General features: G+C 43.6%; 1 protein-coding gene across 1 annotated transcript in view; it reads left to right on the forward strand.

Moving 5' to 3' along the window:
* The first annotated feature begins 5,662 nt into the window (after positions 1-5,662).
* Fhip1a (FHF complex subunit HOOK interacting protein 1A) overlaps positions 5,663-12,290 on the forward strand; it is a 233,459-nt gene continuing 226,831 nt past the window's right edge. The window contains exon 1 of the mRNA XM_052180248.1: positions 5,663-6,062. The gene's annotated coding sequence lies outside the window, so the exon portion shown is untranslated. The remainder of the gene's footprint in view (positions 6,063-12,290) is intronic.

A 12,290-nucleotide genomic window follows, 5' to 3' on the forward strand; every position in this document is an offset into this window, starting at 1 on the left:
GGAAGTTTTCTTCTATAATTTTGTTGAAGATATTTACTGGCCCTTTAAGTTGTAAATCTTTGCCCTCTTCTATACCTATAATTCTTAGGTTTGGTCTTCTCATTGTGTCCTGGAGTTCCTGGATGCTTTGTGTTACAAGCCTTTTGCATTTTGCATTTTCTTTGACTGTTAAGTCAATACTTTCTATGGTATCGTCAGCACGTGAGATTCTTTCTTCTATCTCTTGTATTCTGTTGTTGATGCCTGCATCTATGACTTCTGATTTCTTTCCAAGGTTTTCTATCTCCAGAGTTGTCTCCCTTTGTGATTTCTTAATTGTTTCTATTTCTGTTTTTAGATCCTGGATGGTTTTGCTCAGTTCCTTCACTTGTTTGTTTGTGTTTTTCTGTATTTCTTTAAGGGGTTTTTGTGTTTCCTCTTTAAGGGTTTCTACCTGTTGACCCATGTTCTCCTGTATTTCTTTAAGGGATTTTTGTGTTTCCGCTTTAAGGTCTTCTACCTGTTGACCCATGTTCTCCTGTATTTCTTTAAGGGAACTATTTATGTCCTTCTTGAAGTCCTCTATCAGCATCATGAGATACAAATTTTAAATCCAGCGCTTGCTTTTCCAATGTGTTAGGGTATCTGGGACTTGCTGTGGTGGGAGAACTGGGTTCTGATGTTCCCAAGTAGCCTTGGTTTCTGTTAGTTGGTTTCTTGTGCTTCCATTTTGCCATCTGGCTATCTCTGGTGTTAGTTGGTCTTTCTGTCTCTGGCTGGAGCTCCTGTGGGCCTGTAAGCCTATGTCAGTCAGTACTCCTGGAAGACCACCTCTCTTCTGGCAGGGTCTGTGCACAGAAGGCTGTAGAGCTGCCTGGCTCCCTGGTGCAAATGGAGACCAGAAGACTCCTGTCCCAGCAGCTCCACAGATTGTATGCCCTGTGCGCTCCTAGCTGTTCCCCTCCAGAGAGAAGGTGGAGATCTCATCTCTGAGCTCAGAAGTGAATGCACTGCTGGGAGATTGCTCCTGGCAGTCTGTGCACTGAAAGCTGTGGAGCAGCCTAGCTTCCTGGTGCAAATGGCAGCTGGAAGGGGACAGACCTTTTATTATTTGCATTGACCCATGTTTGGAAGCAGACTACCCTAAGGAGGAGGCACAGCTGATCAGGAGCATTGCTGGACCTGCTGGCTTTATCCTGTTGATAATTGGTGATATGCTGCTGAGTGTGGGCATTCTCATATCGCTGTGAGATGCTATGTTTAAATCATTTGGACACACATCCAGAATGAGATTGTTGGATCACATAGTACTCTATTTTTAATATTGTGAAGATCCACAGCACTGGTTTCCATACAGCAATACCATCTTACATGCTCACGAACACTAATGAAAATGAGGTGGTAGCTCAGTGTTGACTATGATTCCTTCAATCCAATTTATCTTAAAGGTAAAATTAATACCAGGTGTGGTGGGCCACTGTAGGTATAGGGGTTTCCCTAAGTGGTTCTTGATTGTATCAATAAAGATGGTGGAAGCCAATCTCTGGGTGAAGGAGGAAAGGCGGTATTTCCGGATTCCAGGAGGAAAAGGAGAAGGTTTTTTTTGGAGAGGCTTTGGAGAGAGGAGGACACCGTGCCACAAGGCCTGGGGGCGACTAGAACCAGTGGCAGCTCCGCCTTGGGCAGAATTCTCTTATAGGATAGCTAAGAGGTTAGGGCACTAGATTCTGCGCCCAGCAGTCCTGTTATCTGGCTAGTTTTAAAATATTAAGGCTGTCTGGTGTGTACCATCTGCTGCGACTCAGGTGGGCAGGAGAAAAGGCACAACCCGGTGAACTTTGGCGGAGAGGGCAGATTCAGATGGCCGTTGCTGGCGGCTGATCTGGAGCGTAACACTGGCCAAGGCACCGTTTTTTTTTGTTTTTGTTTTTTGTGTTTTGTTTTAATTGCATGCAGCGGGCACCGGCTTTTAAAAATTCCATGCTACAGCCCACACCTTTAAAACCCAGCACTCTGGAGGTAGAGGCAGAGGCGAGTGAATCTCTTGAGTTCCAGGCCAGCATGATGAGTGACAGGCCAGTCAAAGCTACAACATAGAGGTACTTTTTAACAACAACAACAACAACAACCACCACCAAAGCAAACCAAACCAAACTGTCCAACCAACCAAAAACAAAACAACAACAAAGCCAAAAAAGCCTCCCCATAATAAAATTATCTTATTATAAAAGCAATACATGCTCATTATAGAAAGTTGGGGAAAGGAAGGAAAGTATAATGAAGAAAATCTCTTGCCTTCTTGGTATTTCAAGACGATTGATGTTAACATTTTAGCTTGGAGCTCTTCAGAGTTTGTTGTTGTTGTTGTTGTTGTTTTCTTTTTTTTTTCTGACCATATTCACCCATGGCTAATGACAAAATTCATCAAAAGGCCTCCTGTTTTCGTATGAATATATCCTGCACCAGGTCCTATCTGCCCCCAAGGGAAAGCACCCCAAACAACTTGCATAACTATATTGTAGATATAAATGTACTTAAAGACATAATTCTCAGAGCATACTATTTGGTAGACTAAATCTGGTTAGGATCAAACTTACTTAGTTCCTATTGGAGAGTTGTTTATGATGTTTTCCTGCCAATAATACTTGTACATGAAATTTCCTATACATTTGCAATGATTTCTTTTGATAAATTTATAGAAATTGCTTTGAGAACAAAATGTTTAGTGACTGCTTATTATACTGTCTGAACTGTGTCCAGAAATGAAAATATATTGTCACAATGCAGTGAAATAAATGCAATCATTACCTCTTTTCAAAGAAAAAGTTAAAACACAAGACTTGAGTTTATTTGATTAGGGTCATAGAAATGGGAAATGCAGGCCTGGATTGAATGGGTAGCCTGGGCTACGGCGATCCAAGCACAGGATAGATAGATGCTAGAAGAGTGAGGTGGGGCCTCACCATTTGGTTGTTTTCATAGGAGCTGAATTCATCCAAAAACAAACATTTTTGTTTTGTTTGTTTGTTAGAACAATTTCTTTTTTCTTCTTCTTCTTCTTTTTTTTTATTTACTATATGTAAGTACACTGTAGTTGTCTTCAGACACCCCAGAAGAGGACATCGGATCTCATTACAGATGGTTGTGAGCCACCATGTGGTTGCTGGGATTTGAACTCAGGACCTCTGGAAGAGCGGTGCTCTTAACTGCTGAGCCATCTCTCTAGCCTGTTAGAACAATTTCTTGGCAGGATGGTTATTATTCTAACAGGATATGCAGCATTTGCTACTGAGCTTAACTCTAGAAGATAATACAAATTTACATTTACTCTATGGATGGCAATATTTTCATGTTTCTTTCCCCCCCCCCCCACCCCACCCCAAGACAGGGTTTCTCTGTGTAGTTCTGGCTGTCCTGGAACTCGCTGTGTAGACCAGGCTGGCCTCGAACTCAGAAATCTGCCTGCCTCTGCCTCCCAAGTGCTGGGATTAAAGGTGTGTGCCACCACTGCCCGGCTTTCATGTTCTTTTAGTTTAGATTTCAAGGCACCCAGGACAATGCTTCTTTGTGCTGCACTTTAGGGTCCTTAGCCAGAGGTGACAGCATTTGTCTGCTTCTGGCTGTTAAGGTCAATAATCTACTGAGCTCTTAGAATAAGAATGTATGAGAGTGTGCCTGGACCTGTTAGGGGTGGAACGTTACCTTCCCTTTCACATTTAACTCAAAATTTCTGGTATTTAAAATAGAACAAATTTAAAAACACAAGATACAACTTTATATAAATTGCATTTACAAATGGGAGTAAAAGCACAAGAGTGAGGAATGTTGGCTTCTTCATGAAAGAAGTCTAATTTCAGCGTCTTAATAGAATGTATATAATTTAGTCAAAGAGAGTATACGGGAGTAACACTGGGAAGGAAAAATATATTTTGAAAGCCTAACATGTTACTAATTGTGTTATTTGGCCTTTTATTACTGTAACAAAATACTTAGATCGACTTAAAAAGTGCAAGGGTTTATGTTGGCACCCAGTTCACTATCAATTGCCCATTTGCTTTGGCTCTGTGACATCATAGCACACCATCGTGGGTGCTCATGACATTTAAGAAAATGCCTACTTCATAATTGTTGAGACTGTAACGTTTTTGTTCTTCAATACCGCCACCTCCCCCAAAGAGTGCTTGGCACACAAAAGTTACCTAATAGGTATTTGTTGAGTAAAGGAATGATCTGCCCACATTCTAAAGGCAGAGCAGACCTGTGGCCCGCTGTACATAAAACTTTGCTCTCTGAATTTCTCTCCCCCCACCATTTATATTCAGAAACCATTTCTTATCTACAGGTGGCAAAAATGAAAGCTGGTGATTTGGGCATGGTGGTGGTGGTGGTGGTGGTGGTGGTGGTTGTGTACAGGTAGGGGGAGACAGCATGAAGTTTGCATCATCCAGTTGCCATGGGTGCAAGGCAAATTAGAAAACTAGGTCCGCTCGATTTTGGTTATCTCCGGATGTCATTCATGCATAACAAAGGAAGACACTTCCTCAGAAGCAGGATTTGGTGAGGCGCCAGTAGGATGCTGTGGTGGAAAACCTCCACATCCGTTTTCTGCAGACTGTGGTGTAGCCCCATCCGCTGGGAGGAGGACTCACTTCAAGTTTCAGCCACACTAACCACAGGGCAATGCAAATGGCAATAGAGCTGCTAACCAAGATTCAAGTTCCTCCTATGGGATTTAAAGTACAGGAAGCAGAGCCGGGACAGGCGGTCCAAGCACATAGGGCGTGGAGACTGAAGGGGAGAGCTGGCGTGGCGTGCTGCCCTCAGTCCTTAGGCAAAGGTCGCCCCAGGTCGAGGGTTGGGCCCTGGATAGAGGGTAAGGTACCTCGCAGTGCCAAAGGGCTACCACCTCCCTGCTGTTCTCGATTCTTCCGGAGAGTTCCGAGTTGCGAACTTTAATCCTCGCCAAGGACTGTTCATATTAAACAGTCCTTTCTTTTTGGTCTGGAGGTGGGGTGGCAGTGGGGACAGTTGCCAGTGACTGAGCGACACACACCTGTGCAATACCCTCAAGCTCACAAATAAGTTCTGAACGGCTAAAATTACTCTAAGAAACTACACTGCAAAACTGCAATTCTTGCCTCCTTGATGGGACCAAATGGTCTACTGTTCATGCCAATGAGTTTTCCAGTGGAATAACAGGAGACTCAGATCTACTGGGACTGTCCTGTCATGTTAAAGTTCAAATATCTGAAGAGAAAGAGAACAAGCGACGGGAATCCTCGTGGGGCGATGCGTCAAGCTCCGCACTCAAACCGTCTGGAAGTTGGAAATCTCAGATGTCCACGCGTCGCGGTGTGCAGCTTCCTCCCCCCACAAAACCCTAGAAACCAGCCCTGCGTGCCTGCTAGTCAGGCGTGGCGCGGGAGGAGAGATGAAGCTCGCCAGTGAGGCGAGCCCCCAAGGGCGAAGCGTCCTCCGCAGCGCTTCAGTTCAAGTTTCGGTGGAAACTTTCTCGCAGAGGCTCCGCCCCCTTCACCTAGGAAACCGGTGCTCGCCGTAGTGCACGCAATCTGAGTCTCCAGAGCACCTGGCAGAGGCGGGTCTGGGCGGCAGGGCGGGGCTTGATGGGGGCGGGGTCTGAGGCCGCGGAGGCCCTGGGGGCGGGGCCTGGGACGAGCTCCCTGGAGTCGCCCGGCAGGTTGGGCCCCGCCCATGCCACCTCCCGGCCCAGACTCCTCGGAGGGTGCGGGCTGTTGGGCGGGGACCAGCCCGAGACCTGCGAAGCTCCGCCACGGGCTGACGCGCAGGAGAAAAGTTGTGCCTTGACCTTCTTTCGCTGGGTGATTTGTCCCCGGGTCCTCAGGCTGAGTTGAAGCCAGTGCTGGAGGTCACCGCGCTCAGACGCTCGAGGGCAGCTGCCCCGGCGCCTGGAGTTGGGTGCTGGGCCTGGAGGAACTGGCTCAGTCCTCTGTTGTGCCCGGTGCACTGGCGGCTCGGTTGTTCCCCCTACCCCGGCACGCCGCTCAAACTTTCTGACTGTCGAGGGGACACCGCGTGGCAGGAGGATCCGCGGCCAAACGCAGGTAAGAAATCTGTGCTTGAAGGATTGCTTTATTTTATTTTAGGGTGTTGGAGGAGGAAGAGGCTGTCCCGAGAACCTCCTTCCTACATCCTCCTGGGTGGCACGAGCAGGTTTTGGAGAGAGGACTGGCAGGACCGCTGGGAAGGTTCCAGCCTAAAGCCTTAACTGCCCGGGACGCTGTGGGCTTCTGCAGGCGAAGTTACTCATGACCGACCCTGGGAGAAGAGGGCCAGCTTGTTTTGACGGAGCAAGATGTCATCAGGCTCTCCAACTCTTTTCTCGGTCCCTTGGGTCGCAGCGCCTGGGTCCCCCAGGAATAATTGGCAGAGACGATGAGATCTGGATCTGTCTTTTCTCCAAACCTTTCCTGGCATACACGGAGACGGAGGCGGAGCCACTGGCCTTGCAGCACTTTCCTGCTGTGAGGAATTTATTGTTGGGTAGCTGTTGCTCAATTTCATAAATTCTCTGATGAAACTGAATTTGAGTTATGGTTATCAGTGTGTGTGTGTGTGTGTTTTCCCTGGCTTCAACAAAGCTCTCTTGTTAACCCCATTCCTGTGAGGTTAGTTAGCTATTGTTTTATTTCAAGCTCAGGTAGATGAGGTGTTGGTGATGACAGCTACTGTGTTTGCTTGGAGTTTTGGGACTCATGTGAGTGGGCACTGAGAATTAACCCAGGTTGGCTTTAGCTTCCTGTATTGGACAGATCTGCTGTCAACCATTCTTACAGGTGTGGTAGCCCCAGCCATCCAGGAGCAGGGAATACCACATCCCCTCCTCCACGGGAAAAGAGCTCCAAAGGAAGACAGGCCGTTCTCAGGAGGAGGAAGGGTGGGGAATAAGGCAAACCAAGTGTTGCTATCTTTAAGTTGGACCTACTACTCAGTGGGCTGCTCTGGGAGGGCCCTGCTATCAGTTCATCTCATTAGGAAGTCAGCTGCTTTCAGCTAATAGCCATAGCAGCTCTGATGAAATTATATAGGTCATTGAAAAATAATTCCTGCTTAATCACCTTTATCCTGTTCATTAGCAAGGGGGAAGATTTCCCCTCCTTAATGTACCTGCCTGACTTCTCTTGTGCACCTGGCACTAGATAGCAGAAGCTGCCCGGACCTCATGGACCCCAGCCACTGTCCTCATGTGGAGAATGTCAGTGGTCTGGTTGGGACAGAAACTGAGTGAGAGATTCAGTCCAATATGGCAGACAGGTTGGCTTTACTTCTCAGATATTAAAGACTGATTTCTTTGAACACCAACAAATTCTTTCTCATGACACTGGTAAGAATTTTGTCCACCTTTGTTTTGATACGAGTTAAGTTTAAGGTCCCATATGTCGTTTGTCTTATGGTTTTAGGAATCAGATTAAATCACTTGGGAGGAAGAGAGGCTGGCATTGCTGAAGTGGATCCAGAATGGCTGGCTGAGAGTGGTGCCGTCATTTAGGCTCACCTGCCCAGCTGGCTTTTTCTTGCTTCCAGCTGCAGGATGGTTCTGTACCTCTTAGGTTTGGTTCAGAGCTCTTTCTGCAAAGTTCTTTCCCTAGCAGGAATCTAAGAGCCAATAGCTATAAACCAAGAAACAAATGTACAAAATGTATGTAACAAGGTGGAGGTGAACAGAGAAACCAGGGAGTAAAATTGTGAGTTTGTGTTACTTTTTCTTCCTACAAGGTTTTAAAGTCTCATGTTTGCTAGGGAAGTCTCATGCTTAATCTATTTCCTAGTGACATCCTCTGTTACTTTTAAGAAGAGAATTTGGTGAAGAATATCTCTCCTGTGTGAAAATATTACAAAATGACCATCTGTGATCTCTGCATAGAACCTTGAGCTTCATTCTCTGTGCCCTTGTCCACAGGCCCGCCCGAAAGGCAGAGCCTCAGACTCTGGTTGTGAAGCCCAGTTTACAGCTACTTCATCTTTATTCTCACGGAAGTCCAGGCCATAGTTAATAGAGGAATGGTGCCCAAAGAGTGAGCAGAACTCCACTTGTTTATGGATCTCTTGGATAAAACAGTAACAGAGACAAACCCTTCTACAGTGTCATGATTGACAAGTGCTTTCAGGCTGGCATATGTAAGCTGTGCAATGTGAACACCTTTTAGTAAGTTCATTGTACTTAGACTGCACAGGACGACAACAGATGAGGCTCGGAGTTATAAAAGAGACTTGTTTAGGACATGCCCAGGTTCTAAGAATAATAGTGAACTTAGATTTGAATTTAAGATTTTTGACTTATGGGGCAGACTTCCATTTTTCCCCCAATTACAGTTCATTAAGTTTTTGCTTGTAAAACGGGATTTTATTTTATTTTTGTTTTTATTTAGAAGTGTGTGTGTGTGTGTGTAGGTGTTTTTCCTCAGTATCCTTCACCTTATTTTTTTGACACAGGATCTTGTATGAACTCAATTCTGAGGGTTTTCCTGGCTCCACCTCCAGCCCTGGGATTGCAGGTTCACTGACACTACTATCACTGGCCTTTTCCCTCGGTGCTTAGAGCACGCACATTGCTGATCAAACTATCTCCTCAGCCCAGTACAGAATCCATCACAATGTACTTACTTATTCATTTGAGTGTGAGAGAGTGAAAGTGAGAGCTCTGGTCCCCGTGTGGAGGTCACAGGGGTGTGGAGGTCAGAGGGCGATGCTTGTGGAGTTGATTCTCTCCTCCTGCCTTTACATGGCTCTCAGTGTAGGAATGCAGTTCAGTAAGCTCGCTCTTCAAGCTTCCTTAGCCTCGGAGCCATCCGTGGCCAGCCCAGATCTTATCCTTATTAACCCAAATGAGAACTCCTGTGGAGACAGGACACCCGGAGTATGTACACACACACACACACACACACACACACAAAATCATTGGAAAAAGACCCACAACAACCCCCAAGCCCAACCCAATGTAGCAGTAATTATGTCCTTTAGAAGCACTGGAGTAACTATAAGAAGAAATAGCTGGTGTCGAAGAGTCTTTTAAAGTCTTTTGTAGTAGAGGAAAGTATAATTTAGGGTAAAGAGGTAAATTTCGGCAAGAGTCTGCTGAGCTTGGCTGTGCATTTTCTATTAGATATAAAAAGGCAAGGATAGACTCAGAGTTTACTGTCAGATTTTAGAGCTAGCAGGGACCACTGAGACTGTTCATTTTCCATTCTCTCTCTCACCCTGCTGGCGAGGAAGCCGAGGTATTGATGTATTGATATACACGGTTTACTTGGTGCCTTGTTATTGTAGAGATGAGAATCTCTCTCTTACAGACTTTCCCAGGCAGGTAGAATACTATCCCATGCTTATAATCCCTCAAACACCTTTCCAGCATGTTAAACTTTAAAAAAAATTTTTTTTATAATGTTGAGATAGTCACAGGACTATGGATTTAGGAACATAATCTATTATATCTTTTATTTCCATTATGGAAATACTTCCAATACTGTTAGAGTTTGAAGAATGCATACCTTTTGCTGTTAAGTCTGGGTTACTTTTGCATAGAATTAATTTATCTGCAACTATTTAGAAGTTGACAGTATTGTTCAGTTGAATTTGACAAACTTAAAATCTGAAGTCCACTTTTATCCCGAGAAGCTGTTACTAGAACAGGCACTAAAGAGACTTTTCCAGTGTCTACAGTGTTGAGTAAATGTTAATTTCTGAGATTAAAGATAACACTGCCTTCTGAAAGAAAAGTTGAGATATTTTCAATGAATTGTAAAGATTTCTCTATTCTTTATAAGTTTTTTTTTGCCTACTTCTGATTATACTAACATAAAATGGTTATATTTCTGATTATGTATGCTATACAGAATGTTATTCAGAATAAAAAGTTAGGTATTAATGAAATATAATGTTGAAAATTAAAAGTACATTGTGATCTTATATTCTGGAAAAACTGATGTAAGTACATGTATTTTTCTTCTTAAAAATTTCCTTATAAATCTAATAGCTGATACTGAATCCTGGTTTAGATCCAGAAATTTTTCTTTTTCTTTTTTTTGGTTTTTTTTTTTTTTTTTGGATTTGGTTTTTCCGAGACAGGGTTTCTCTGTGTAGCCCTGGCTGTCCTGGAACTCACTCTGTAGACCAGGCTGGACTCGAACTCAGAGATCCTCTGCCTCCCAGAGTGCTGGGATTACAGGCGTGCGCCACCACCGCCCAGCTGTTTTTTTTTGGGGGGGTTTTTTTTTGGGAAATTTTTCTTAAATTAACTCGATTTAACAAATTTTATTTAAAATTTATTTATTTAAGAAATTTACTCAAGGAACTTTAAAAGAAAGTTTAAATAAATTATTTCTTCCCTTCCCCTCCCCCCCCCCCCCCCCAGATAGGGTTTCTCTGTATAGCCCTGGCTGTCCTGGAACTCACTCTGTAGACCAGGCTGGCCTTGAACTCAGAAATCCGCCTGCCTCTGCCTCCCAGAGTGCTGGGATTACAGGCGTGCGCCACCACTGCCCGGCAATAAATTATTTCTTAAATTATGTATTTACTGTTAATAACAGCAAGTTATACTATATAACTTTCAAATTGAATTTTATTTATTTACTTACTTATTTTGCTGAGCTGAGATAGCCACCCTAGGGCCTGGGCGTGGTAGGCAGATGTTTCTTCCCCTGAGCTACCTTCCCAACCTTTGCTTTTTATTTTTCATTTGATAATGTGTCTTAAAAGGGGTTCCACAGTCGTGCTTGTAGGTGAGCATGTGTCTTTCTACATTGCTGTTCAGGACTGTATTGAATAGCTGTATCACGGGCCATTTAAATAGCTCCTACTCTTGGGAACCTGGGTGGTTTCCTATATCTTCCATGAATAGTTCTAGAAATCACCTTTGTAATTCTTTACAGTACATGTGTGTGCTTTCTATAGGAAAAGTTTATAGAAGAGACACCAATATGAAACTGTCAACTTTTCTCAATTTATACTTCCAGTAGTGAGCCTTCAATGTTTGGTGACATTAACCTTTTTTTTTTTTTCTGATTGTACGAGGCTGAGGGCAGGGGAGGCAACCATAGCACAGAGCTCTGAGGTGGGGTTTGTCTCGTTTTCCAGCATTTCAGGTTCTTTTGGTTGTTTTGCCCAAAGAGAAAGATCTGGATAACAGACATAAAATTACTCTGCAGTTGAATAATCTGTTAGTTAGCTTTTATAAAGCACAGGTTTTCCTTTTTCAACATTTTCTTCAGAACATTGTACTAGGACATGGCGTTAAGGAGTTAAGAGAGATCCTGTAGGGTCCGCAGAATGCCAAGGGAATGCATTTTGGCTCTTCTCTTTATATTGTTAGAATTCACTTCTTGGCCATGGATTCATGATAGGATATTTGGGATTGTAGAAAGTATCAGTGATTGTGTGTGTGTGTGTGTGTGTGTGTGTGTGTGTGTGTGTGTGTGTGTGTGAAATGTGAAATGGGAGGAGTAGGAAGAACATTCCAGGGGTTTCTGGTGGAAAGTTTTTTTTTTTTTTTTTTTGGTTTTGTTTTTTTGGTTTTTTGGATTTTTGTATTTTTCGAGACAGGGTTTCTCTGTGTAGCCCTGGCTGTCCTGGAACTCACTCTGTAGACCAGGCTGGCCTCGAACTCAGAAATCCGCCTGCCTCTGCCTCTCAGAGTGCTGGGATTTCAGGCGTGCGCCACCACCGCCCCGTGGAAAGTTTTTATTGACCATCATGAAGAGGTGGTGATTAAGGGCAGGAGAGATGGCTCAGTGGTTGGAGCACATACTGTTCTTCCAGCAGACTTAATTCAGTTCCAAGTTCCCACATGTTAGTTCACAGTCATCTGTAACTCTAGTTCCAGGGGCTCCAACGTCACTTCTACCACTTAGGGTACCAGGCATACATACACATATGGTGTATATACATATATACAGGCAAACCTCTCATAAACTATCATAAAAATAAATCTAAAGTGAGTTGATTAATATTTTAATTTAGTTCGGCTCTAATTCTATTGAAGTTGTGTGTGTTATTTCTCAAAATGAGGATCTTTGACTTTGTGTGGGTTTTTTTGTCTTAGATTTATTTTCTTGGCAGTGTATTATAATGAGTATGAGAGAATATATTTACATATATAGATCTCCTTAAGTACATACCCTATATCATATAAGCACATGTACATACAATATAGCTACATATATGTATATATACATTCATAATACAGTGATTTGTTAAATTTTAAAATATGAAGATCACTTAACAGAAAATTTTTGTGATTTCTGCATATTTATTACCAAATGTTTCTTCTTCTTCTT

This window comes from Apodemus sylvaticus, chromosome 4 (genome assembly GCF_947179515.1).
Source record: "Apodemus sylvaticus chromosome 4, mApoSyl1.1, whole genome shotgun sequence".
In the NCBI taxonomy this organism is placed as follows: domain Eukaryota; kingdom Metazoa; phylum Chordata; class Mammalia; order Rodentia; family Muridae; genus Apodemus; species Apodemus sylvaticus.